We start from the raw sequence: 13,295 nt of genomic DNA, 5'->3' as shown, positions 1-13,295 counted from the left end.
TTAAACGAGGTGGTAACGTAAGCTTTGGAGACAATAAGAAGGGTAAGATAGTAGGGTCAGGTACTATCAGAGGTAAGCCCACTATTGAATCTATCTCCTTAGTTAAAGGGCTCAAGTATAACCTATTGAGCGTAGCTCAGTTGTGTGACAATGGTAGACAGGTTATATTTGACTCTACTCAGTGTCGGATACTCGAGGGAAAAACAAATGCTTTGATTTTAACTGCCCCTCGTGTAGATAATGTATACATGCTGAGTTTGGAAAAACAGTTTTCTAAAAACATATGCTTAGTGTCGAAGGAGGACAACTCCTGGCTATGGCATAGGAGACTTAGTCATGTAAGCATGGATCTCCTTGCCAAACTAGCAAGAAAGCAACTAGTTGAGGGATTGCCCAAACTCAAGTTTGAAAAAGATCAATTGTGTAATGCTTGCCAGCAAGGGAAACAAACTAAAAAGTCATTTCAAAGTAAAAATATCATCTCAACCAAGAGACCATTGGAATTACTACACTTGGATCTTTTCGGACCTGTCCAGCCACTCAGCTTGGGAGGTAAGAAATTTTCCTTAGTCATTGTGGATGATTTCTCTCAGTATACTTGGATCATCTTGCTGAGTAGCAAGGATGAAACATTTGAGATGTTTACAATGTTAGTTAAAAGGCTTGAAAATGACAAAGACCTAAAAGTAGCTCATATTAGAAGTGACAATGGTGGAGAATTCAAAAACCAACTGTTTGACAAATTCTGTGAAACCAGTGGTATTGACCACAATTTCTCTACTCCTAGAACACCTCAACAAAATGGGGTTGTTGAAAGGAAGAACAGAACGATTGTCGAAATAGCTAGGACAATGCTGAGTGAAAATATGCTTCCAAAGTATTTCTAGGGTGAAGCTGTCCACACAGCATGCTACATTCTCAATAGGGCTTTAGTTAGACCTATACTTAAGAAAACCCCATATGAACTTTGGAAAGGACGAAAGCCCAACATTGGCTACTTTCGTGCCTTTGGGTGTAAATGTTTTATACTCAATACAAAAGATAATCTTGCAAAATTTGATGCTAAAGCTGATGAAGCGATCTTTTTAGGGTACTCAACAAACAGTAAAGCATATAGAGTCTACAATAAACGAACTCAAGTTGTAGAAGAGTCTGTCCATATTGAGTTCGATGAAGCTGACCCTATAGGAAAGTCAACTCAGCTCGAAGAAGATAAACCAAGCTCAGCTTCTGCTGACCAAAATGGAGCCCCTGAGTCATCAATACAAGGGCTGACCAAAGGTAAACAAGAAGTTGAAATTACCTTTGCTGACCAATCTGTTCCTGCAGAAATTGTAGAAACACTTGTTCCAAATAACTCAGCATTGCCCAAAGAAATAAAAATTCCAAGAGGACACTCGGAGAAGTCCATTCTTGATGCTGCTGACAACAAGCTGGTGACAAGGGATCAGCTTAGAAAGTATCTCAGCAATGTGGCATTCGTCTCAGTACATGAGCCAAAGAACTTTAATGATGCTGAGCACGATGAGTATTGGATCAATGCTATGCAAGAAGAGCTTGATCAATTCACAAGGAATGAGGTATGGGATCTAGTTCCAAAACCTAGGAATCAAAAGACCATAGGAACTAAATGGGTCTTTAGAAATAAATTAGATGAGCAAGGCAACGTAGTTAGAAATAAAGCCCGACTTGTAGCCCAAGGCTATAGTCAGCAAGAGGGTATTGACTACGGAGAAACCTTTGCACCCGTTGCTAGGTTAGAAGCTATACGTATACTGTGTGCCTATGCTAGTTTTATGAACTTTAAATTATATCAAATGGATGTTAAGAGTGCATTTCTTAATGGCTTTATAAACGAAGAGGTATATGTTAACCAACCTCCTGGTTTTGAATATCCAAAATTCCCAAACCACGTTTATAAACTCAAGAAGGCCTTATATGGCCTAAAGCAAGCTCCAAGGGCTTGGTATGAGAGGTTGACCAACTTCTTGCTGACCAGGAATTATGTCAGAGGCAAAGCTGACACAACCTTGTTCATTAAGAAAAAGGGTAAAAATACCCTACTTGCACAAATTTACGTAGATGACATAATTTTTGGTGCTACTGACGATTCTATGTGTAAAGAGTTTAGTAAACAGATGCAAACTGAGTTCGAAATGTCAATGATGGGAGAACTCAACTTCTTCCTTGGACTTCAAATCAAGCAAGGTAAGAATGGCATCTTCATTAGTCAGTCTAAGTATGCTAAAGAAATGTTGAAGAAATTCGATATGGAAGAATGTAAGCCCATATCAAGCCCAATGGGTACTGAGACGGTCCTTTGTGCTGACGAGAAAGGTAAGTCTGTAGATAGCAAATTATATCGAGGTATGATAAGCTCTCTACTTTATCTTACCACTAGTAGACCTGACATTCAGTACTCAGTATGTTATTGCGCAAGATACCAAGCTGACCTCAGAGAATCTCACCTAATTGCTATAAAAAGAATTTTTAGATATTTGCAGAGCTCAGTTAATGTAGGTTTATGGTATCCAAATACAAGTGACTTCACACTGATTGGATATACTGATGCTGACTATGGACGAGATAAGCTAGAACGAAAAAGCACTTCAGGAGGATGTCACTTCCTCGGAAGCTGTCTAGTATCTTGGTTCAGCAAGAAGCAGCCATCAATGGCCCTGTCTACAGCTGAAGCTGAGCACATTGCTGCTGGAAATTGTGTGGCCCAAGTCCTATGGATTAAACAACAGCTTGAAGATTATGGTGTCAAAACAGAAACTATAGAGGTAATGTGTGATAACAAGAGTGCCATTGACCTATCTAAGAATCCAATCCAACACAGCAGGATGAAGGATGTCAGCATAAGGCATCACTTCATCAGAGATCACGTACTCAAAGGTGAGATCAAGCTGACCTACGTACCAACAAATGAACAGCTTGGAGATATCTTTACAAAGCCCTTGGCTCGTGAGCAATTTAACATATTAAGGGAAGTTATCGGTATGTCTAATCCTCCTCAATAATACTATGTGTTAAATTAAATGTTGAGTGATTATCATGCTGAGTGATTTGTGCTAAATTAGTAACTGCTGCATGCTGAGTTAGAAATCACCATATGCTGAGTAGACTTACATGCTGAGTGATTATCCCAAGCTAAGTTACTAAGCACATAAAACTATCCTATGTAAAACTGACTACTCGGAATCTCAAACGTTTGATATTCTCAATACTGAGTAAAACTCATTTAAAACATTAAATGCGAACACACGCATTAAATAGCTATCTAGGATGACGCAATCAATAATTAGAAAACCCTTGCGCCGAACGTGTCATAAATGCCAGAACTTCTGTCGGTTGGTCATCTCGAGGTAAAACGACTAGTTCAACGAATAGGATCAATTCGAACTCCTATAAATAGTGGAAGAAATCTCACTTAGAACTCTTTACACTTGAAATCCCTGGCAAACAATTCTCATATCTCTCACTCTTCCAAATCCCAAAACCTCTCAAAGAGATCCTAACAATGTCGGACTCTCAAAATCTCTCCGGCGCCGGTTACAACGATGACGGCTCCGATGAAAACCCTAAATCTCCCACTCAGCAGGAGTACGAAGAAACTCCCACCAAGTCCCAAACACGTTGTCAGCATGACCAAACTCCAAGAAAGCCAGACCATGCTGACCAAGCTACTTCATCGAAAAAGAAAAGCAAGAAGGATAAGCAACCAAAGAAGAGGGTGCTATGCCAAGTATACAAGAGCGTTAAAAACCATGAGGTACTTCACTGTAGATGGTTCTCTCCAAGCTTTGTAACTGACGAGCAACCATTTTATGACTGGATATCAAAGAATGGGTGGACTGAGCTTTTCTCCCTTCCAGGCAAAGCTTACCCTAGGTTAGTACGGGAATTCTACTCTAACCTTCATGTAGACGAAGATGATGCTGACCATCTCGAGACCACTGTGAGTGGCCAACTTATAACAATCACCCATGCCTATCTAGCAACCTTGCTAAAGTTATCGGCCAATGGCAAAGAATTCAGAACCACAAAAGAGAAGCTTGACCATGTTGTCAGATTCTGTAAGCCGGAGGGGCACAAAGGGGAAATAGCCAGCACATGCATGGGACAGAACCAAAAGATGGCTCACTACATACTGACTAACTTCATCTTCCCAAAATTCAACGCAACATCATCCGCTTCAAACTTCGAGCAGTGCTTTATCTGGCACATGCTGACCTACATCCCACTCAATATGCCGGCATTTTTAGTTGGCGCACTCCAAGGAAGCACTATCAAACTCAGGTTGGGTTTCCCTCATTACAAGAATCCTTAAAGACCACCAAATCGACACGGTTCAGGAAGTGGAAACTTGTGGGACTGAGATAACTGCTGCTCTGCTATTTGGGTTAGTGCATGACCAGCCGATAAAATCGAAGAAAGGAGAAGAGGAAGCTGAAGTAGAAGAGAACTTGGTTGAAAAAGTTGTTGAAACACCTTTCCACAAGATTTTGATTTGACAAAATCATCCATGATTAAGAGGCAATTAAATTTAAATGCTTTGATTTAATTGTACTAATGTGTTTGTTCAATATTGAGTGCAAGAATATATATATAAAGTAAAGACAGGACAAAAGTCAGCACAAGCAAAGCTGAGCAAAACGGAAACTCAATGTAAGCGGAGTGGAGTAGAACTCAGAAGCAAAACGAAGCTGACTAAAGTTAAAGATTTCTTCAGAAGCGGTTAAACAGAACGGAGCTGACCAAGAAGGAACTCAGCTCAGAAGTTGAACATCCAAAGATAAAGCTGAGTGACAGTTAGGACAGCATGAAGGATCCGTTCACTAAAGGACAAAGTCTGCCAATCTTCTGCACCAATAATTGGAACCTCGAAGACACACAAAAGACTAATTCCAAGAGACATGGGTCATTGGATTATTGGTAAAAGACAACTGGCACAAAAAGACAAGCCAAACGCAAGAAGACAAACCTGACGCCTGAAGAAAACAGAGAAAGGGAATGGCGGAACAGTCTGAAGCTGACCAGAAATTGTTCCCCAAAAGAGCCGTTTTGGTGTTAATGGTAACAACAATTCAAAGGATCCAAATCTGCAATTTCCTTCTATAAAAGGACAATGAAGAACCTTGGATCATCACTGAAGCATCAAGAGAAAAACACAAAGAGAGAAAATATTGAAAGCACTCAAATACAAAAAGATCTTACACCAATTTTTCTATTCTCTGTGTAAATGCTAGATTGATTGTTGTGTAATCATCTAAAGTGTTCTTTAGTATAAAAAGAACAAGTTTCGTGATTAATAGGAATATTGAGAGTGTTAAGCTGAGTGCCTGGTTGTAAGCATTCAGTGGTAGAGAAATCTAGGTGCTGGGTTGTAGCACTTAGTAGGAGTTGAGTAGACGAATAGAGGAAGGTACTCTTGCATATTCAACTGCCTTGTAATTGGTTTGTGCTCTACCATTAAAGAGCTCAGTATTGGATTCAAAAAGCCCGGAGGACTCTGGGGACTGGACGTAGGCAGAGAGGCCGAACCAGGATAAGTGATACTGAGTAATCTCTGAACTCTCTCTTATATTGTATGTGTTGTTTGCTATATTTACTCAGCATATAAATTGCCTAAGCTGACCTTGAGTAAATAAGTGGTGCTGAGTTAGAAGCTGACCTCCAAGAGTGTCAATTCTTAACTCACAAGAAAACAACTTTAGTCAACATCTGACTAAAGCTGTCTTGAAATATATCTTACCAAGCTGACCAAAAACTGAGTTAATAAACTCTCAAAATAACTTCCAGACAGCTTAATTAAAATGTGAAAAAGTTATATTAGTTCCTAACCCCCCCTTGGAACTAATTACCAGGGACCAACAAGTGGTATCAGAGCCTAAGCTCACTACTCAAAGATTTGACAATCTTGAGCTGATCCCTAAAAATGGGTGAGAATAGCACTCGGTTCCTTCCAGGAAACCAAACAACATAGATACTCCCTGAGGGACTATCAATCACTAGACCTCCCCTATTCTTTGGATCAAATTATACATTCTGGAAGAATAGGATGAAAAACTTTATTCAAGCCACAAACATGAGTGCATGGCTTGCAATTGTTCAAGGTCCACATGTGCCATACAAAACTGTTAACGATGAGAAAATTGTTAAAAGTGAGGCTGAGTGGACAGAGGATGACCTCAGAAAATTACAAAATAATGCTTCGGCTATAAACATGCTTCACTGTGCATTAGATGCTGCAGAATACAATAAGATTTCAGGTTGCGAGTCAGCACAGGAGATTTGGAAGAAGCTTGAAGTAACCTATGAAGGCACAAGCAAAGTTAAGGAGTCTAAAGTCAATCAACATATGAGACTCTACGAGCTGTTTGAGATGAATGAAAATGAAGACATCTCAGAAATGAACGCAAGGTTCACAAATATTATAAACGAGCTAAAAAGGCTTGGAAAGAACTTCACTGAAGAGGAACAGGTGAAGAAAATTCTGAGAAGTCTGCCTAAGAGTTGGCAAGCAAAGAAAACAGCCATAGAAGAAGCTCAAGACTTGACTACCTATAAATATGATGAGCTGATCGGATCCCTGCTGACCCATGAAATCTCTATGAAAAACTTTGAAGCTAAAGAGAAAGAAAAATCAGAAGATAAGAAACAAAAGTCACTTGTCATGAAAGCTGACTCGACTGAAGCTGAGTCAACTGATGATGAGGAAATAGCCATGTTCACCAGAAAGATGAAGAAGCTGTTCAGAAGGAATGATAGAAACGGTAAAAGGTCATTTAGAAGAAATGACAAGTATAAAGCCGAGTCAAGTGACAAGTACAAGAAGGACAGCTCGAAGTCTGTCACATGCTTTGAGTGTCATCAAACTGGGCACATCAAGTCAAGCTGTCCCAACCTCAAAAAGGAGAAGAAGGGAAGCAAAAAGGCTATGGTAGCCACATGGAGTGACAGTGATGTGTCAACATCATCCGAAGCTGAGCAAAATAAAACAGCCAACATATGTTTCATGGCAGATGATGGAGCTGACCAATCCCAATCTGAGCAAGCTGACCTCTCTGAAGATTCCGAGCAGGAGGAAAACAACAATAAGGTAACATCCTTACTTTTGCTTAGAAATGAAATGGTAAATGCCCTGAGTGACTTATATACACTAACTAAGAAGTGTAACAAAAAGATTAAGGCACTCAGCAGGCGCTGTGATGAGATTGAAGAGGTCAAACTGAGTGACCTCCGATATCTTCTCCAGGACAACTCTAACTTGCATACCAACATGCAAATCTTACATAAGTTTGTCACGGAGGTTCAATCTAAGTCAAAGAAACTTAGAAAGGATATCACAATGTTACAGAGTCAAGGGAAGGGCTCAAATAGAAATAAACCCCATGCTGAGTACGCAAATACTAGTCAGCATAAGCAATTTACTCAATGTGAGTGTTGTGGAAAAAGGGGACACATAAAGGATGTGTGTTGGCATAACAAGCGGATTGTCCAATGTGACTTCTACGGAAGAAAAGGGCATACCACAAAAGTATGTTGGCATGCCCAACACAATAATGCTGACCATACTCAGTTCAACCCACAAAGGGTACCTTTTTGTGATTTCTGTGGTAAGCCAGGCCACACCATAAAAGTATGCCGTCACAAGTTAAAATATGATTTTGCACCTGTTTATACTAACAAGAAAGGACCCAAAAGGAATTGGGTACCTAAAAATGAATAGTTTAAACTACAGGTCAGCTTGACATGCGTGGAGAAGTCAAAACTATGGTATATAGACAGCGCATGCTCAAGGCATATGACAGGTGATGAAACTTAGTTCATCACACTAGAGCTTAAACGAGGTGGAAGTGTAAGCTTTGGAGACAACAAGAAGGGTAAGATAGTCGGCTCAGGTACTATCGGAGGTAACCCAACTATTGAGTCTGTCTCCTTAGTTAAAGGTCTCAAATACAATCTGCTGTGTGTAGCTCAGCTTTGCAAGAGCGGAAGAAAGGTTGTATTTGATGATACTAAGTGTCAAATACTCGAGGGAAATACAAATGAATTGATTCTAACTGCCCCTCGTGTAGAAAATGTATACATGTTAAACCTAGAAAAACAGTTTTCTAAAAACATATGCTTGGTGTCTAAAGAGGACAACTCCTGGCTATGGCATAGAAGACTTGGGCATGTCAGTATGGACCTTCTTGCCAAATTAGCTAGAAAGCAATTAGTTGAGGGATTACCCAAATTAAAGTTTGAAAAAGATCAACTGTGTAAAGCTTGTCAGCAAGGCAAACAAACTAAAAAGTCATTTCATAGCAAAAATATTGTCTCAACCAAAAGACCATTGGAATTACTACACTTGGATCTTTTCAGACCTATCCATCCACTCAGCTTGGGAGGTAAGAAATTTTCCTTGGTTATTGTAGATGATTTCTCTCGGTACACTTGGATCATCTTGCTGAGCAGCAAGGATGAAACTTTTGAGATGTTTACCACACTGATTAAAAAGCTTGAAAATGACAAAGACCTAAGAGTAGCTCACATTAGAAGCGACAATGGTGGAGAATTCAAAAACCAACAGTTTGATGAATTCTGTGAAACCAGTGGTATTGACCACAACTTCTCTGCTCCTAGAACACCTCAACAAAATGGGGTCATTGAAAGGAAAAATAGAACTATTGTCGAAATAGCTAGGACAATGCTGAGTGAAAATAGGCTTCCAAAGTACTTCTGGGGTGAAGCTGTTCACACGACATGTTACATAATGAATAAGGCTCTAGTTAGACCTATACTTAAGAAAACCCCATATGAGCTTTGGAAAGGACGAAAGCCCAACATTGGATACTTTCGTGCCTTTGGGTGTAAATGCTTTATACTCAATACAAAAGACAACCTTGCTAAATTTGATGCTAAAGCTGACGAGGCGATCTTTTTAGGGTACTCAACAAACAGTAAAGCATATAGAGTATTTAACAAAAGAACTCAGGTTGTAGAAGAGTCTGTGCATGTTGAGTTCGATGAAACTGACCCTACAGGTAAGCCAGCTCAGCCTGAAGAAGATGAACCAAGCTCAGCTTCCGCTGATCAACCAGAAGCCTCTGTGTCATCTATACAGGAGCTGACCTAAGGTAAGCAAGAAATTGAAATATCATTTGCTGACCAATCTATTCCTGTAGAGATTGTAGAAACACCTCTTCCAAACGACTCAACATTGCCCAAGGAAATAAAGATCCCAAGAGGACATACAGAACAGGCCATTCTTGATGCTGCCAACAACAAGTTGATGACCAAAGATCAGCTTAGAAAATACCTTAGCAATGTTGCCTTCGTCTCAATGCTTGAGCTAAAGAATTTTGCTGATGCTGAGCAAGATGAATATTGGATAAATGCCATGCTAGAAGAACTTGATCAATTCACCAGAAATGAGGTATGGGATCTAGTACCTAGACCTAGGAATCAAAAGCCCATAGGAACCAAGTGGGTCTTTAGAAATAAACTAGATGAGCATGGAAATGTGATTAGAAACAAAGCTCGACTTGTAGCCCAAGGCTATAGTCAGCAAGAAGGTATAAACTATGGAGAAACATTTGCACCTGTTGCTAGGCTAGAAGCTATACGTATATTGTGTGCATATGCTAGTTTCATGAATTTTAAACTATACCAAATGGATGTGAAAAGTGCATTTCTTAATGGCCTTATAAACGAAGAGGTATATGTTAATCAACCTCCTGGGTTTGAAGACTCAAAGTTTCCAAACCACGTTTATAAACTCAAAAAGGCCTTATATGGCCTGAAACAAGCTCCAAGAGCTTGGTATAAGAGGTTGACCAATTTCCTGCTGACCAGGAACTATGTCAGAGGAAAAGCTGACACAACCTTGTTTATTAAGAAAAAGGGTAAACATACCCTACTTGCACAGATATACGTAGATGATATAATATTTGGTGCTACTAACGAGTCCTTGTGCAAAGAATTTAGCCAACAGATGCAAACTGAGTTTGAAATGTCAATGATGGGTGAACTCAACTTATTCCTTGGACTTCAAATCAAGCAAGGTAAGAATGGCATCTTTATAAATCAGTCTAAGTACACCAAGGAAATGTTAAAGAAATTCAGCATGGTAGATTGCAAACCAATATCAACCCCCATGGGTACTGATACTGTCCTATGCAAGGATGAGAAGAGTAAGTCAGTTGATAGTAAACTCTATCGAGGTATGATAGGTTCTTTACTCTATCTCACTGCTAGTAGACCAGATATTCAATACTCAGTATGCTATTGTGCTAGATATCAAGCTGACCCCAGGGAATCTCATCTAACTGCTGTGAAAAGAATTTTTAGATACTTGCAAAGCTCAGTTGATGCAGGTCTATGGTATCCAACCTCAAATGACTTCACACTCATTGGGTATACTGATGCTAACTATGGACGAGATAAGCTAGAACGGAAGAGTACTTCGGGAGGATGTCATTTCCTTGGAAGCTGTCTAGTATCTTGGTTCAGCAAGAAGCAATCATCCGTAGCTCTGTCTACAACTGAAGCTGAGTACGTGGCTGCTGGAAGCTGTGTTGCACAAGTCCTATGGATAAAGCAACAGCTTGAGGATTATGGAGTCAAAACAAAGACAATAGAGATCAAATACGACAACAAAAGTGCCATTGATCTATCTAAGAATCCAGTCCAACACAGCAGGATGAAGCATGTTAGCATAAGGCATCACTTCATCAGAGACCATGTACTAAAAGATGAGATCAAGCTGACCTATGTGCCAACAAATGATCAGCTTGCAGATATCTTCACTAAGCCCTTAGCACGAGAACAATTCAATATACTGAGGGAAGCCATTGGTATGTCAAATCCACTCTAAATAATTCTGTATGATTGAATGATTGCTATACTGAGTGGAAATTTGAATGAATGTGCAAATGCCATGCTGAGAAAATTAACAATAAATATCTACTCTCTATTAAAGTTAAAAATAGAAAAGTAACCTTATGCTAAATAGACATAAACATTGAATGGTTATACTGAGTAGATACAAATGTTGAGTAAATATCTTATGCTGAGCAGATAGACATATTGAGTCTTCATCTTATGCTGAGTAGAAGCACATACTAAGTGCTCAAGCGTATGCTGAGTTATTTAGAGATAGACAAAACATGGGCACTCAACATCACGAATGCTTCGAATTCTAGAAAAAATCAAAAAGAAACCCACTCGCGTAAAATGAACATACACGTGTAACCTCTGGCACCTTGGAAAGACGCACATTAATGGCAAGTCCCATGCGCCGAAGATGTCATAAATGACAGAATCTTTGTCGGTTGAACGCCCCTAGGTAAAACGGCTAGTTAATGAATAAGGGCCGCCATAAATCTATATAAAAAGTGGAAAAATCCCCACTCTTCACTCTTTACGCTTGTAATCTCCTGCAATCGAACTTCTCTCTCTCCTTAAAACCTCAAAACCATCAACAATGGCTTTCGAAAAAATTCAAATCCCTAACCTCACTACTCCGCTCGGACAAACCTCTAGCACACCTAATCAAGCTGACCTCGCCGGTTCCTCACAACCAGTGAAAAGAACCATGATCAAGGTTCACAAAAAGATCGCCAATCTGGAGGTTCTAAAATGCCGATGGTTTTCTCCAGGCTTTGTCTCGTCTGAGAAACCATTCTGTGAATGGATTAAGAAGAACAAGTGGACGGGGTTCTTCTCTCTCTCAGGAAAAACTTACCCCAGGTTAGTACGGGAATTCTACTTGAATCTGCATGTTGATGAGGACGATTCTGATTATTTGGAGACCTCGGTTAAAGGTCAGAAAATCACCGTTACTCCTGCCTATCTGGCCACGTTACTAGACTTACCAGACGAAGGGATTGAGTTTAGGACAACTAAGGAGAAAGTACCAGAAGAGACGCTTGATAAAATAAAGGGGTTCTGTAAACCCAAGGATCACAAAGGCGAAATTCCCAGCACGTGTATGGGGCAAGCACAAATGATGGCTCACTACATGCTGACCAACTTTATCTTCCCCAAACTCAACTCAGATTCATCCGCATCCAACTTCGAACAGTGCTTGATCTGGCACATGTTGACCTACACTCCGCTCAATCTTCCCGTCTTCCTAGTTGGAGCTCTTCAACAAAGTGGTAAGAAACTCCGCTTGAGCTCTCTCATTACAAAAATTATTAAGGACAAGCAGATAGAGACAGTAAATGAAACAAGTAGCTTGGGGAGTGAAATCACTGCAGTCCTGCTGGATGGACTGTTATATAATCAACCCTTGAAAGGATATGAAGGAGCTGGAGATGCTGAGGAAGATGAAGAAGCTGAGCAACCAGATGCTGAGCTTGAACATGAACCTGAAAAAGAAGTGGAGACTCAAACTGAGTCCCCTAAGATAGCTCAGCCTGAGCAGAAGAAGAATAAGAGGAAGGCTCTTGAAACCTACTTTAAAGACATCCATGCTGTCCCCAAAAAGGCGAGACTTGTGTCTCAGGAAAAAGCTAAAGCTGACAAGGCTAACAAGCAAGCTGAGTTAGCAGAGAAAAGAAAAAGGCAAGAAGAGCCTGAGGATGAAGAGGAAACTCCTGAATCCCCTTTAATGAAAAGGAAGAAGGGTAATTCCTTAAAACCAGTTGAAGTTGATCCGATAGATTGGATTGTATCCGCCCAAGGTCATGGAACTGACCTAGAAAAGGACACTGAGAAAGAAACTAAGCAAAGGGCTGAACAAGAGCAGGAAGCTGAGAAAGGAACTGAGCAACAAGTTACAGATAAAACTCATGCTGAGGAAGAATTTAATACTGAGCAGGAAGAACCTACCAATGTTGAGAAATCTCAGGATGATGCTGAGCAGGGAGAAAGAGAAAGTGATGCTGTTGAGGGTCAAGTTGAGCAACTTGTAGAAGAGGATACAGTTGCTACTGAGTCTAGTGAAGGTATTCAAGCTGATCCTTCACCGCCAAGAGCTGAGACACGGCGAAGACTAAAAAAAAAGGCACAAAAACAAATTGATCTCATGGACGACTTTTCTATTGATGAGCTTAAAACTGACCTCTCTACAATCCAGTTCCAGTACTTCTATAATGAGACTGAGTCACCACCGAAAAATCCTGTAGAAAAACAAGCCTCTGTTACTCAGGATGAGGAACAAGCCAAAAACCCTGACGATCCAATCCAAGCTACTCAAGGTGGCACACCCTCTGTTTCAACTTCACCTCTCCAAGCTGAGCAGACTAACTTGTCTAATCAAACTCCACCTCCAACATAACATGTTGATGACTCAGCTC

Source organism: Euphorbia lathyris, chromosome 2 (genome assembly GCF_963576675.1).
Source record: "Euphorbia lathyris chromosome 2, ddEupLath1.1, whole genome shotgun sequence".
NCBI lineage: Eukaryota > Viridiplantae > Streptophyta > Magnoliopsida > Malpighiales > Euphorbiaceae > Euphorbia > Euphorbia lathyris.
Note: the sequence above shows the minus strand (reverse complement) of the source record.